Below are 13,051 nucleotides of genomic sequence, written 5' to 3' on the forward strand. Positions count from 1 at the left end.
TTATTCAGCTCAGCACTCGAATGCAGATTGCTGTGGGAGCCTAGCATGACAGACTGGCTTACATCAAATACTGCCAGATAATGTTGTTTAAAGAGAAAAGCAGCCAGCACACACAGATGCACACACACACACACACACACACACACACACACACACACACACAGCAGCCATGGTATTGCAATCCACCTCTTTCAGTTTCACAGCACGTATGTAAATCCTCACAGTAGGTGGCCAGATGACAGTTTTTGCCTGGACAGTCCAGCACTTCAGCTATCTGGCCTGGACACACATGTGTTTGTCATCCCACTGGCATAAACTAGTAGGTGCTGTCCAATGATTAATATTATTGCAGCATGTCACCAGGTTGCATTCATGTCAAAGCAAATACCCTGTATTTCATTGCTTTAATAGATCACATTGTAGCTCACCTACCAGCTAACTACAGAGTGCACACTCTTAATGCTCATCATTTATGATGTTTGCAGTCATGAGAAAACACCAAAATTGAAAATTGTGTAAGCAGTTAGTGCATCTTCCCTCCTTTTGAAGATTAGGTAAAGTAGGAAAGATTACTTTTCATGCCCACTTCTCAGGCCAGATTAAACACTGCAAGTGCAGAGTAAAACATTAATTTACAGTACATATTTGTAAATCAAATTGATTGGAAGCAAGACAGGAAGTAGCTTTAGTTTTGTGTGTTTCAGTGACATAACCCCATCCTCCATGACCCTTCCGTCTCACAGGGTGGGTGAAACCATGTTATCTGAGAGCAGTGATCACTCTGAGTGATTCAGCAGAAATGAGGAGAGATCCACTGGACCCACTTAATGGAGATAAGCACTGACGTAGCAGAGAAGCATTCAGAACCTTCCAGGTAAGAGGAGATCAACTACAGTGTCGTTCGTCGAAGAATACAGGCTACCATCTCATTAGTTACAAGCATTAATGTACTGTAGTGCAGCCATGCCCTTAGTTATTCCAATGCAAAATGCCTCATTTTTGGCAGACAAAGTTAATCAAATCCTGCTGTGATTCTGAGCAAACAGGGCAGTGAATTGTCCTCACATCATTGTTTCTTTTCCCACCGCAGACACATACTAAACGAACTATACCTATTTACCTCAACTTTAAGCCTTTCATTTCGTATGTGTATTGTGTCAGTAATGGGTGTGTGGTAACAGTCCATGCTTCCTGCTTTCACCCAGCTAAAGGAACAGGCAAAGACGTCTCAGTGGAGTGTTAGGTCCATATGTCCACTGTCCCTCAATACGATGTCTCACCCCCGTCATTAGTGTGCATCTGTAGCCTCACCTTCTAGGCTGCCATTTGTAGGGCAACTAAGGTGACGACACCCACACCTCACACACCCCAAGCCACGTTAGGAGTATTATTTTAGGGGTTACTTAATGAAATAGCTGAAGCCACATTGTAGGAAACCTGGGTGCTGTTCCTATTGTGGCCTGCAAGGGGCTCACTGTTACATCGCTGTGTTACAGTTAACTAAAACTTGCCTCTGTGGAGTGTTGAGAGCTAAAAGAAAGACTATATACAGCTCCAGCAAATAATTAATGGTCATTCGGTGTGTTGTTGCTCCTTTTCCTTTTGTGGAATAAACAACATATAATGATAATCATTAAATTAGAGTTTTAAATGCCCTCTTTAAATGCATCAGCACACATTCCTGTGAAAAGATAGGGCTGTTTACAGAGTCAGCATCTGCTGCTTTCAGAGCTCAAATCTAATCAGAGTAGTGATTATCAGCTCAGCCACTCTCAGGGTCTCTCTACGGGAGATGTGTGTTTGCTGCCTTTGATGAAAGAGCACACGGTAAACTTCAGACAATAGAGCAATGCTTCACAGTGGCATTACCGTGATGGTGGAGGTGCTAATAGCATTTGGGCTAGAAGAGTGCATGGAATTTCACAGAGAAAGAAAACTGAGAACTCAAGAACCCCATAGCTGATAAGACCCTTGATATCATATTTCTTAGGAGAAGACATATTAGCATACAGACTCCTAATGAAGAATGACAACACCTTTAAGACACAGACTTGGGTGGATACCTGAAGAGTTTTGATAGGCACACAAGTTTATATTGCTTCACTGCTTGTTTCTGAAGAACAGCTAGTTTGCAACACGCACAAATGAGACAGGCTGTTGCACGCTAACCTCCACGGCGGACCCCGGAGGACATCAATGTCCACGCCCCACCTCACTACACGTCTTTCTCCTGGGGAGTGGTGGTAATGCGGCGGTGCTGACTGGGAAGATGCCATGCTCGGGCTCCCGCAGGAGGGTCCAAGAGTGATGGCTGTAGCCCTCGTGCGAACTTGACCCAGGGACGGGCAGGGGCTGGAACGGGTGATGAATCGGATGGAGACGCGGGGCTGGCCATATGGCCCGTGCCTGCTCTCTGCTCAGCCTCTCCGCAGGACCCGCCTGTGCTCAGCACGGCCAGGCTGACCCTCTCTCCAGAGGCCTGCTCCTCTTCTCCACAGCTATTAACTCCCACAGACAAATGGCCTGACTCACTCCCTCCTCAAACACACCCACACACACACACACACACACACACACCCACACACACACACACACACACACACACACACACACACACACACACACACACACACATTTCTTTCTTTGTCCTTTTCCTCCTTTCTCTGCTGTCTTCCAAAGCAGAGCTGCTGCTAAAGTTCTCTTTAATTAAGCAACTGGATGTACTTTTTTAATCTGACAAGGCCCAGTCCAAAAGTCTTTACCATGTCCCTGGCAGGTTTAAGAGACCTACAGGGGATACCCAGGGTGCAAATGAAATTGTGAATCTGTTCAAAAGAGAGAGAGAGAGAGAGAGAGAGAGAGAGAGAGAGAGAGAGAGAGAGAGAGAGAGAGAGAGAGAGAGAGAGAGAGAGAGAGAGGGCTGAGTTTTTATTTAATCCAGCCAAACAGAAATAAATCAGCTTCATTTCAATTCCATTGTAAACATTATCTTGGTGGAAACATGACTGAAGAGGTGTCTCATTGTAATGCATCCCTTCAATTGCCTTTTTTTAGCAATTAGCATGTCAACTACAAGCCCTCTTTCTGATGGAGATGGCCAAGCCCGGTGAACTAAAGAGGGTAAAACCCCCTTTTGTTGTGGGAAAGGCTCACGGAATGGATCAGAGGTGGGGGAGAGATCACCAGAAGCACTCGCTTCCATCTAAAAGGATGTGTGTGTGTGTGTGTGTGTGTGTGTGTGTGTGTGTGTGTGTGTGTGTGTGTGTGTGTGTGTGTGTGTGTGTGTGTGTGTGTGTGTGTGTGTCTTCTCCACAGCACACATATTTTCTGGTTGTTAATGAAGCAAAAGTAAAGTAGGGGAAGAGGAGAGACCAGAGGTAAAGGAGGAAGCAGCTTTCTTGCATTCTTACAACAGTGGCTGCTATGTTTGTCTTTCACTCTGGGCCCTGGGCCGGAGCAGATGGGTTCCTCTGTGGGGGGTGGGGCTGGAAGTGGGTGGAGTCACAAAGAGTGAAGGATTTTCCACCACCAGACACTGAGCACCTCCCCGACACATTAGCATAACCGTTCTCGTGAGGGTGGAGGTGAGGGTGGAGGGGGAGGGGGGGCTTGAGGCCTAACCACTCCCCTCAAAACCCCAAAGAAAAAAAACCCCACCAAACTGTGGGGAAACAGAGCCACAGGAGCAACAGATGCCAACCGCATCTGTTTGTGAGCCTGTAAATAAACATAACTATGTAAACAACGACAGGGAGAAATAACAGTCCAGAAAGGAAAAGACCACACAAGGAAACCCCTCCAGTCTGGGGTCTCCCAAAGAATGTTTTACCACCATTTCTCTGAAAAATGTGTGTACAGAGGTTGATTCCTTGTCTAGGGCATGAAACTAAGCATGTCTGTGTCTGAGTCATCAGTTGGGAAAGTCGGAAAAAAGGTGCACAGAATTTGTTCACTTCTGATCACAACAGAACATTACTGAACCACATTAGCCTGGTGTTTGACACACCACACATGTCCAAACCACAACCCAATATTCCCTAGACTTACAGTGTGAACAAAGAATGTTGACATAACCAGTGCTGACAGCCCTGTTCTTTTTAAACAATCATGTACAAACATCACTAATGCAAGATTTGGAGACGAGGGTTAGTTTCAGTTAACTGATCCTTGATTCCAGTTCTGGTCGGTTTATAACTGGTCAGTAACTGGTCACTCATGACAGATCCCAACAGAACTTATCCCCCTAAAATAACAGCCTTGGGCTCTTGAGCAAAAAGCAAGTTAGCACTTTGGTGTGTTGAACCTGCCATGAAGCTTCTGCCATCTATAATCTTGTACATGGACAAGCAGTTATTTTCTGACAATTACGTTCTCACAGGAAAAAATCACAGGTTTTCACTTACAAAGGAAATCGTGTAGCAGCAGATCAGTGGGATTCTTGATTAACAGTGACCGGACACAAAGAGCCGGGCAGTGGTGCACAGGGCTGTGGTGCACAGGGCAGTGGTGCACAGGGCAGTGATGCACAGGCCAGTGGTGCACAGGGCAGTGGTACACAGGGCAGTGATGCACAGGGCAGTGATGCACAGGGCAGTGGTGCACAGGGCAGTGATGCACAGGGCAGTGGTGCACAGGGCAGTGATGCACAGGGTAGTGGTGCACAGGACAGGAGTGCACAGGGCAGTGGTGCACAGGGCAGTGGTGCACAGGGCAGTGATGCACAGGGCAGTGGTGCACAGGGCAGTGATGCACAGGGCTGTGATGCACAGGGCTGTGGTGCACAGGGCAGTGGTGCACAGGGCTGTGGTGCACAGGACAGTGGTGCACAGGGCAGTGATGCACAGGGCAGTGATGCACAGGGCAGTGGTGCACAGGGCAGTGGTGCACAGGGCAGTGATGCACAGGGCAGTGGTGCACAGGGCAGTGGTGCACAGGGCAGTGGTGCACAGGGCTGTGGTGCACAGGGCTGTGGTGCACAGGACAGGGGTGCACAGGGCAGTGGTGCACAGGACAGGAGTGCACAGGGCTGTGGTGCACAGGGCAGTGGTGCACAGGGCAGTGGTGCACAGAGCAGTGGTGCACAGGGCTGTGGTGCACAGGACAGGGGTACACAGGCCAGTGGTGCACAGGACAGTGGTGCACAGGGCTGTGGTGCACAGGACAGGGGTACACAGGCCAGTGGTGCACAGGGCAGTGGTGCACAGGGCCTTCATTGATGACTAAACACTTGAATGAGAGCTGTGACGACTCAAACTGGGGACTAAATCCCTCACAGCTAAAAATTTAGATCTTTTTTTACAGCCACAAGAAGCTGAGTGTAAAAAACAGATAGATAACGAAGATGTGTGTGTGTGTGTGTGTGTGTGTGTGTGTGTGTGTGTGTGTGTGTGTGTGTGTGTGTGTGTGTGTGTGTGTGTGTGTGTGTGTGTGTGTGTGTGTGCCTGCACATGTTGGAGAGTCAGTGGTTTCACATAGCAGAACATTGTCCATTCACACAGGCCATTACAGGGACAGTGGGTAAGTATTTACAGCCTGGGCTATAAAGCACTTTGTCACATTTCAGCAGGAGGCTTTCAGAGCTGGAGGAAACAGTCATTAGCAGAGACAGAGAGAGAGAGAGAGAGAGAGAGAGAGAGAGAGAGAGAGAGAGACAGGGAGGGAGAGAGAGGGAGAGTGAGAGGGAGAGGGAGCGAGAGAGAGGGAGGGGGGAGGAGACAGGGAGGAAGAAAGATAGCAATACAATTTTTTGGAGATATCCAGAATTAAAAGATAAATTAACATCTACAATAATCATGAATGATCATATGCATCACAAGAGCTATTTAACTATTAAATATTTAGATAAAGATATCTCCATAGTAAAGTCTTACATGTTCAACAACAATTATTATTTTGAACAGGACAGTATAAAGTATAAAGTGCTCTAAAGGAAGCCATTCAATGCTAGGCTGTGAGGCGAAAACTGTAGTGTTGTTGTGGTTGAGGAGAGGGAGCTCTCTGGCTCACAGTCTGACTTCCCAGCTGATTATACAGAGCCCAAAAGACAAAGTTAAATACTGTATGTACATGACCGTAAATCACAGCTGCTGAGATCTGAGCAGTCGCGGGGGTCACGGAGCAGGACCAGGCTGCACCTGGTCCAGCTTGGCCCAGTCAATCTGCTCTTCTGTTCCATATGCGAGTCACACATTGGGCATAGTGGCACAGATGCAGAGTTTGGCGCCGAGATCTCCCATCCAGCATAACACCGGAGCTCAGTGGAAGTACAGTGTAACACTGAAAACCATTTCAGCAGCAGGAGTCAAGCGACTGACAAAATTTGGGGTTTCATCCAAGATTGTGTCATGGCACACATTTTAATTAATTAATTAGATCTTTTTTTTTTTAAGCGAACCACACAAAATAATTTTAGCATGAATAATAAGAACAGTGTGAATGGTCACGCAGTTCAAATCACATTTGAAACCATATGCAATTCATGTTCAAAACAATAAACACTATTTCTCCAAACATCATTCTAGTGCATGCAGGCGGCCAAGTCTGTCCATGAGTTGTTGTAACATGCTGGCGTGCTCCTCACACTGGACACCCTGTAATCCTCAGCTTCAACTGTGCGGCACAGGCCTCACTGTTTGATTAAGGGCACTTCATTACTCCTAGGCTAGGCTAGCTAGCACACGCAACCTCTGAGCTTGTATTGTGCACATCCGATGGTGCACAGACGCCGAGGACGGGCGCTGCTTTCATCCGTGCTCTGGGGGGACCGCAGAATGACTGGTAATCTGATTACACAGGAGCCACTAACGTGCATGGTTTTTCTGGGGATTATTTGCCCGAAGGATTAACTGACTTTCAGGGTAATGGAAACTTGATATTGTTCTTTTATGGCTGCGCACAAAGGCATGCGTGTGCTATGAAAATCCCGTTAATTAATCCAGCGCTGCGTGTGCCACGTAGTCCGGTTCTTTGTGCTACTGAGAGTGGCTGTGATAATTGAAAAAGATCATCAAACAGAGACTATGTAGCCATTGCTCTATGTGCCTGGTTGTTAGGTTAGGTACTATGAGAGCATGAGAGAGAGAGAGAGAGAGAGAGAGAGAGAGAGAGAGAGAGAGAGAGAGAGAGAGAGAGAGAGAGCAGAAAAGATGTTTTTGACATGTTAATCTAATTTGTAATGCATGGTGCGGTTAATGGGGCAAATGCCAGTCATTTCAGAGTGCTCTTACATAAAACATAATCTAATGAAGCACCTAGGAATGTGTTTAGCGTACTATAAAATGGCATTTTTCATTTTCAACAGCTGAACAGCAGCCAAAAAGATCCAATCAAAGCAGACCTTAAACACCTTACATCTATCCACACCATCTGAGATCAAATCCGGTGCCAGATACGTTAATTGTACAAGCTAGCCAGGTGAAGCAGGCTGCTTGGAGTCTATACTGAGATAAGGCTGTAGTAAGGGATTACTACAGTATTAAGCTTTGCCCCAGTGGCTACGACATGGCATTCCTGTCCTCTCCTACACAATGCTCAGGCTTTGCACAAACTTCCGAGGAATGTCTTTCATGTGCTCTGCTCCAGGTCTGAGTTCACCGCTTTGAGAGCGGCCTTCTCGCGGCAGCCCTGTTCCTAACTGCACACGGTCCTGAGAGCTCGCAGCCGTCACACAGGGCCAGAGATGCTATCAGCCGTAGCGCGGAGACTCCTCAGACGTCTGCAGAGCACCCCGGCGCCTCAGGCCACATCGTAAGCCCCGCGCTGCTGTGGTGAGAGAGCCTCCTGACTCTTGAGTCCACAAATATTCAGGAAAGAAACAGAGAGAAAAAACTGGCGTCTCAAGAGACTTTGCTCTAATTATCACTAAAACCTCAAAGTGATTCTGTAGCACTCAGAAATGTCAAATGTTTCAAGGACATAAAGAAATGACTCTAGTAAATATAAAAGGGGAAATGGTCAAGGATTGCATTGGCCTTCATGCAATGTAAGAATGAGCTATGAGCTATTAGATACCATAACAGACAAAAGAACAGCCATTAAATGCAAGTGAATGTATTTGAGTGGACATGTTTCTTCTGACAGTTTGTAGTATTAAGCTTCAGTACTGATATCTTCAGCACTGATATGTTGCAGAAAACTTGTAGAAGTCACTTAAACACAGATAACACACTGATTCATGTCAGGGACCTTGGACATTAAAATACCTTTTGAACAGGAAGTGTGTAATGGATAATAAAAAAACCCAAAACCTAGTAAGAGATGCAGTCTTTTAATCAGGTGAACTGCATTCGTCTGACATAAAGAGTGAGAACTTCTGAAGGAAGTTGGGAAGGAAATGAAAAAATGAAAAATAATAAAATTAAACAGCAATTTGTTTTCAAATGAGAAATACCAGAGAGCTGGGATTAGCTGTGTCTGCCAGTGGAGGGGTGAGGATTGTGCTATTTCACCACCGCAGACATCTTATTTTATTTTATTTCTCGTCCCAGCTCAAAGAAAGACATATTTTGAGAGAAGACTCATCACTCGAGAAGATCCTGCTTTTCCACTCACGGCTCGTGCTTATGTCAGAATTTAATCGGGGGAAAGAGTAGCAAATAAATAAGTGAAGAGCAAAGGCGTGTGGGCCTTGGGAAAACCGTCTGATCTTTGATTAAATGTTCAGAGGAGCGAGCGGTGGGAGTGAAAGCGAGCGCGAGACAGATCCCAGCGCGTCGGGCAGGAAGAGAGGACGGCGGCTCGTGATGTGGTAATCCGAGCGAATTCGCAGCTTTCGCGCGTATCGAGGGCGCGCGCCCATTTGTTGTATCGTGAGCAGCAAATTAAACACGATCGACTGGCGGCTCTTTCTCCCAGCGGCGAGAGGAAGTGTGCGGAGCGGTTTCGAGTCTGTCAGCCACCTCGTTACCACCTCCATTCCTCAAAACCTTTCAGTGTGCCACTATATTAGGTTTATGTTTCGTTATTCAGACTTTTCAGACCAACAGGAACTTACTTTGAGGCATTGCTTGAAACAACATTGATCAAGGTAAAACCATGAGAACCGCCTCCCTCGCCACCCAAGTCCACCCACTGACCGCCCCCCCCCCCACCCCACACACACACACACACACACACACACACACACAAACACACACATACATACAATATATAACTGAAAAATATATGGCATATGTAATCAGTAATAAAGAATCTGGTGGGATGCAGCAGTGGGCAGTGCATACATAGGCGTTAGTCTTCTGAAGAGTACAGGGGCATGAGGGGCTAATCAGAGGGGTAGGAGTGGTAGGAGGGGCAGGAGGTGCAGAGAGGTGAATGAGCCGTGGGCGGGGCCAGCAGGCAGCAAAGGCAGAGTGGACCCTTTGAGATGCAGAGGGGTTAATTCAAGGCACAATAGGGTGAGCTGGCGGGGCCAGGGGACCTGCTCCAAAGAGCGGAGGCTGGTACCCAGCGAAACAGGGTCAGGCTAGCAGGGGCCAGCAGGGTGGTGTTCAGTCTGGTGTGTCATTGAACTGGGTTTGCGTGGGAGGTGGTGATCTCGGGGGTGATGGGGTAGGGGGAAGGGGGGAGGTCCTGCTGTGAGGCTCTGGGGGGCATTTTAATCCCCTCTTACTAGGACAAGAGATTAAGAGATTCTTGCTTTATTTCTCCACATTTCCTGCTGCTCCTTGTTTTGCTGTGGCGGGCGCAGTTTAATGTGGTATTTTTAGCGTGAAACACACAGAGCAGCGCAGGGGCCCGTCACAGCTTTTATACGAGGTATTTAGCTCAAAATGGCTGCCATTGTATAGGGCTGATTTTTAGAGGGATTTTATACAAAAGTCAGAAGCGAGGTGTCGATCTGTCAAGCCACAACAACTGAGCAGACAGGGCCATATGGTGCCAAGCGATAGTGAGAACATACCTGAGTGTGAGAAAGATTAAACCAAATGTGGTAGAATCAGAAAGAAAATAGACAAAAAGGCAGAGAGAGAGAATGAGTGTTGCAAGAGAGTGTTGTAAGAACAAAATGGTGACAGAACAAAAAGAAAACAGAACCTGGAAATTGGCCACAATAACGAAACTTATTAGGGCGTACTCACACTAGGCACGGTTTGCTGGTTCCGTGCTGGGGCCCGGGTATCCCCCTCCCCTCTCCCCCTCTGGCCTGCACTCACACTGGCTTCAGCAACCCGGCCCGAGCACGCTTACGTCATCACAACGTGACTTTATTTGGACAAAAAGCGCGCTCGCACAACACTATGGAGTTCACGATTCTCTTTTTATTGTATTTTTGGAGTCGTTTTGGGAGTGCAGAAACACGGTGCAAGCACAGATTTATCAATAATTTAACACAACGATTGTCTGCTAATCGCTTTGCCGCTATGACTGTTTAACGTGAGCATCGCATCACTGACGTCATGTTTGAGTTCCAGCGAAATGAACCAATCACACGAGGCACCAAGCGGGCCCGGGCACGGATAGCGCTCACACTAGAAGCGAACCGTGCCCGAGTCCACATGAATCGTGCCCTGGCCCACCTCTTCAAGCGGGCCCGAGCACGGTTAACTGATCCGGGCCCGGGCACAGTTGGAGCGCTCACACTAGCCAAACGAACCGTGCTCCGGGCCCGGATCACAGAGCCTAGTGTGAGTACGCCCTTAGTCCCCACAACAATGGAATTTTGATTGGTCCCCACAACAACGGAACTTTGATTGGTCCCCACAACAACGGAACTTTGATTGGTCCCCACAACAACAGAACTTTGATTGGTCCCCACAACAACGGAATTTTGATTGGTCCCCACAACATCGAAACTTTGATTGGTCCCCACAACAACAGAACTTTGATTGGTCCCCACAACTACGGAACATTGATTGATCCCCACAGTAACAGAGCTCGATTGGTCCCCAAAAAAGAAAAAAATAACCTGCCAGCAACAACAACAACAAAAAAAAAACATTCCCATCTTGGCGGCCATGACGCCTGGAGTTCGGAACACATTTCCCAAAAGTCTCAGTGCCAATTTAAGCCCTTCTTTCAAACAGCAGCCAGTCAGATAGTATCTCTCTGACAGCTCCAATTCCAGCAGGCAGCCATAGATCCAGCCGGGCGGCAGCCAGTGCGGGGTCAGGAGCACTGAGCCAGAGGTCTCGTCTCGCTGTTGATCCAGCAGGGATCCTCGAGTAGGGCTCTAGAGCAAGGCAAACACTGCTGTGTTTCTTCTCTTGTAGACACCAGTAATTTGAGGGGGGAAAAACCCCAGCATGCCTGCATTGTTGCAGTTCTCTGCCATTCCCCACTGGCCTTGTCAGATAGGTGAGCAGGCTGACCTGCTAAAAGCAAACACTGTAGGATATGCTGAAAACCAAGGGAGACACATAACACACACACACATAACTCACATACACACACAACAGGCGCACACACACACACACACACACACACACACACACACACACACACACACACACACACACACACACACACACGTGAAACCAAATATACACATACACGCAAACGCATGCACACACGCACACATACACACACACGCTCACACACGCTCAAAATCAAATCAGCATGATCTTATAAAACAAGATCAGACTCCATGCCTTGGCCTGCTCAGACAGGTACTGAAATCACCCTTTTACTAGACAAAACTAGCCAGTCCACACTTTACAGCATGATGCCTGCTCACAAACCATCCCAGCAGTGTCAGTCTCTGCAAAGAACTGCAGATATACACGCTGCCTGGGACTGAGGAGGCTGGTGCAGCCCTGTGTGAGTGTGTGTGTGTGTGTGTGTGTGTGTGTGTGTGGTGGTGGTGGTGGGGTGGTATATGGGGGGGGGGGGGGGGGGGCTCCACCTCTGCCTGTCTCACATGATACGGCCAGGCTGCTCTGCATTCCTGCAATTGCACTCGTTCCAGCCTCCCCATGTGCTGCAAACACCCCTCCCCACCCCAAACCTCCTCCCATCCCCCTCACAGCCCCCTCTAACAGCACCCAAACCTGCAGCCATGCAGAAGTGGATTAAAATAGCCCCGTGGAGATAACCCTAACCTGAACGCTGCTCTTCCAGTCAGAGGAGAGCAACCCACCCTCGGGCCACTAAACAGCATGGCCATCACATGAAGGACAGCTCAGAAATAATGTAAACACACACATCACTCAACTGTTTACATGTTATGTCAAAAAAAGGTATAATAAAGAAACAGCTGAAATTACATTGTACATGTAATGGTCTTATAACACTAAACCAATCTGACACCTGAGAATCTGATAAGATGTTTAAGAGAACGTGTTTAGACCGACTAACATCCCAGTACTCCCAGTACTACGACGCTCATTCTGCCTGTCCTGCGTACGCCAGCTCCTCGGATAGAGGGGTTAAGTGGACGGACTCAGGTGGGCTATCCCAGGTCCTGAGAGAATGGGCGGGGAGAAAGAGAAGAAGTGGTGAAGAAGAGTGTGGAGGGGAGGAGAAGAGGAAGGAAGAGACAGCCCTTCCAGTGACCCCCAGCTGGGATCAGCAGCAGTGCAGGATTTAGAGCTGTTTATGCAGCTGCTGCAGGGACCCAGGAGATCACGGCACTGGAAGAGACACGCACACCCAGATTCCACGCCTTTTGAAGTGACATGTGGGATCTGAAGTTCTCTCGTGATAAGGATACACTAGGAAGGTGTTTGTTCCCCTTCATCTCTGTAGGGCTTGAGTGAGAAAGGTGATACTTGTGATTATCTTCTCGGAGAAATGTTCACCTCAAAGAAATTCAGTTAAATATTATTTGTCTAGGACTTTCATGCACGGTTTTAACAAAACCTCTCTGCAGGGTATGTTCATTTCTGAAGGTGCCCCGTGACAGTCACAGTTCTGAAGCCAGCATCCATTGTTTTTATAACAGGCTGATCCACACACACTTTCCATAAGAACCTCCATGTAGCACCGTCTCAGAGGTGTTTTAGTAAGTCTGGAACAGGGCCATTGAAACAGATCCTGCAAAAACAAACACCATTTGTCTGTGTGTAATAAATCTGAGAGAAACGTTTCCCACATACTGGGCAGGACCCTCCCT

At 47.7% G+C, this 13,051-nt stretch overlaps 1 protein-coding gene across 2 annotated transcripts in view; it reads left to right on the forward strand.

Moving 5' to 3' along the window:
* The first annotated feature begins 748 nt into the window (after positions 1-748).
* Positions 749-13,051, forward strand: part of kiaa2012 (KIAA2012 ortholog) — a 55,566-nt gene continuing 43,263 nt past the window's right edge. For both annotated transcript variants that reach the window (XM_076993783.1, XM_076993784.1), the window contains exon 1: positions 749-874. The gene's annotated coding sequence lies outside the window, so the exon portion shown is untranslated. The remainder of the gene's footprint in view (positions 875-13,051) is intronic.

This window comes from Brachyhypopomus gauderio, unplaced genomic scaffold (assembly GCF_052324685.1).
Source record: "Brachyhypopomus gauderio isolate BG-103 unplaced genomic scaffold, BGAUD_0.2 sc122, whole genome shotgun sequence".
Taxonomy (NCBI): domain Eukaryota; kingdom Metazoa; phylum Chordata; class Actinopteri; order Gymnotiformes; family Hypopomidae; genus Brachyhypopomus; species Brachyhypopomus gauderio.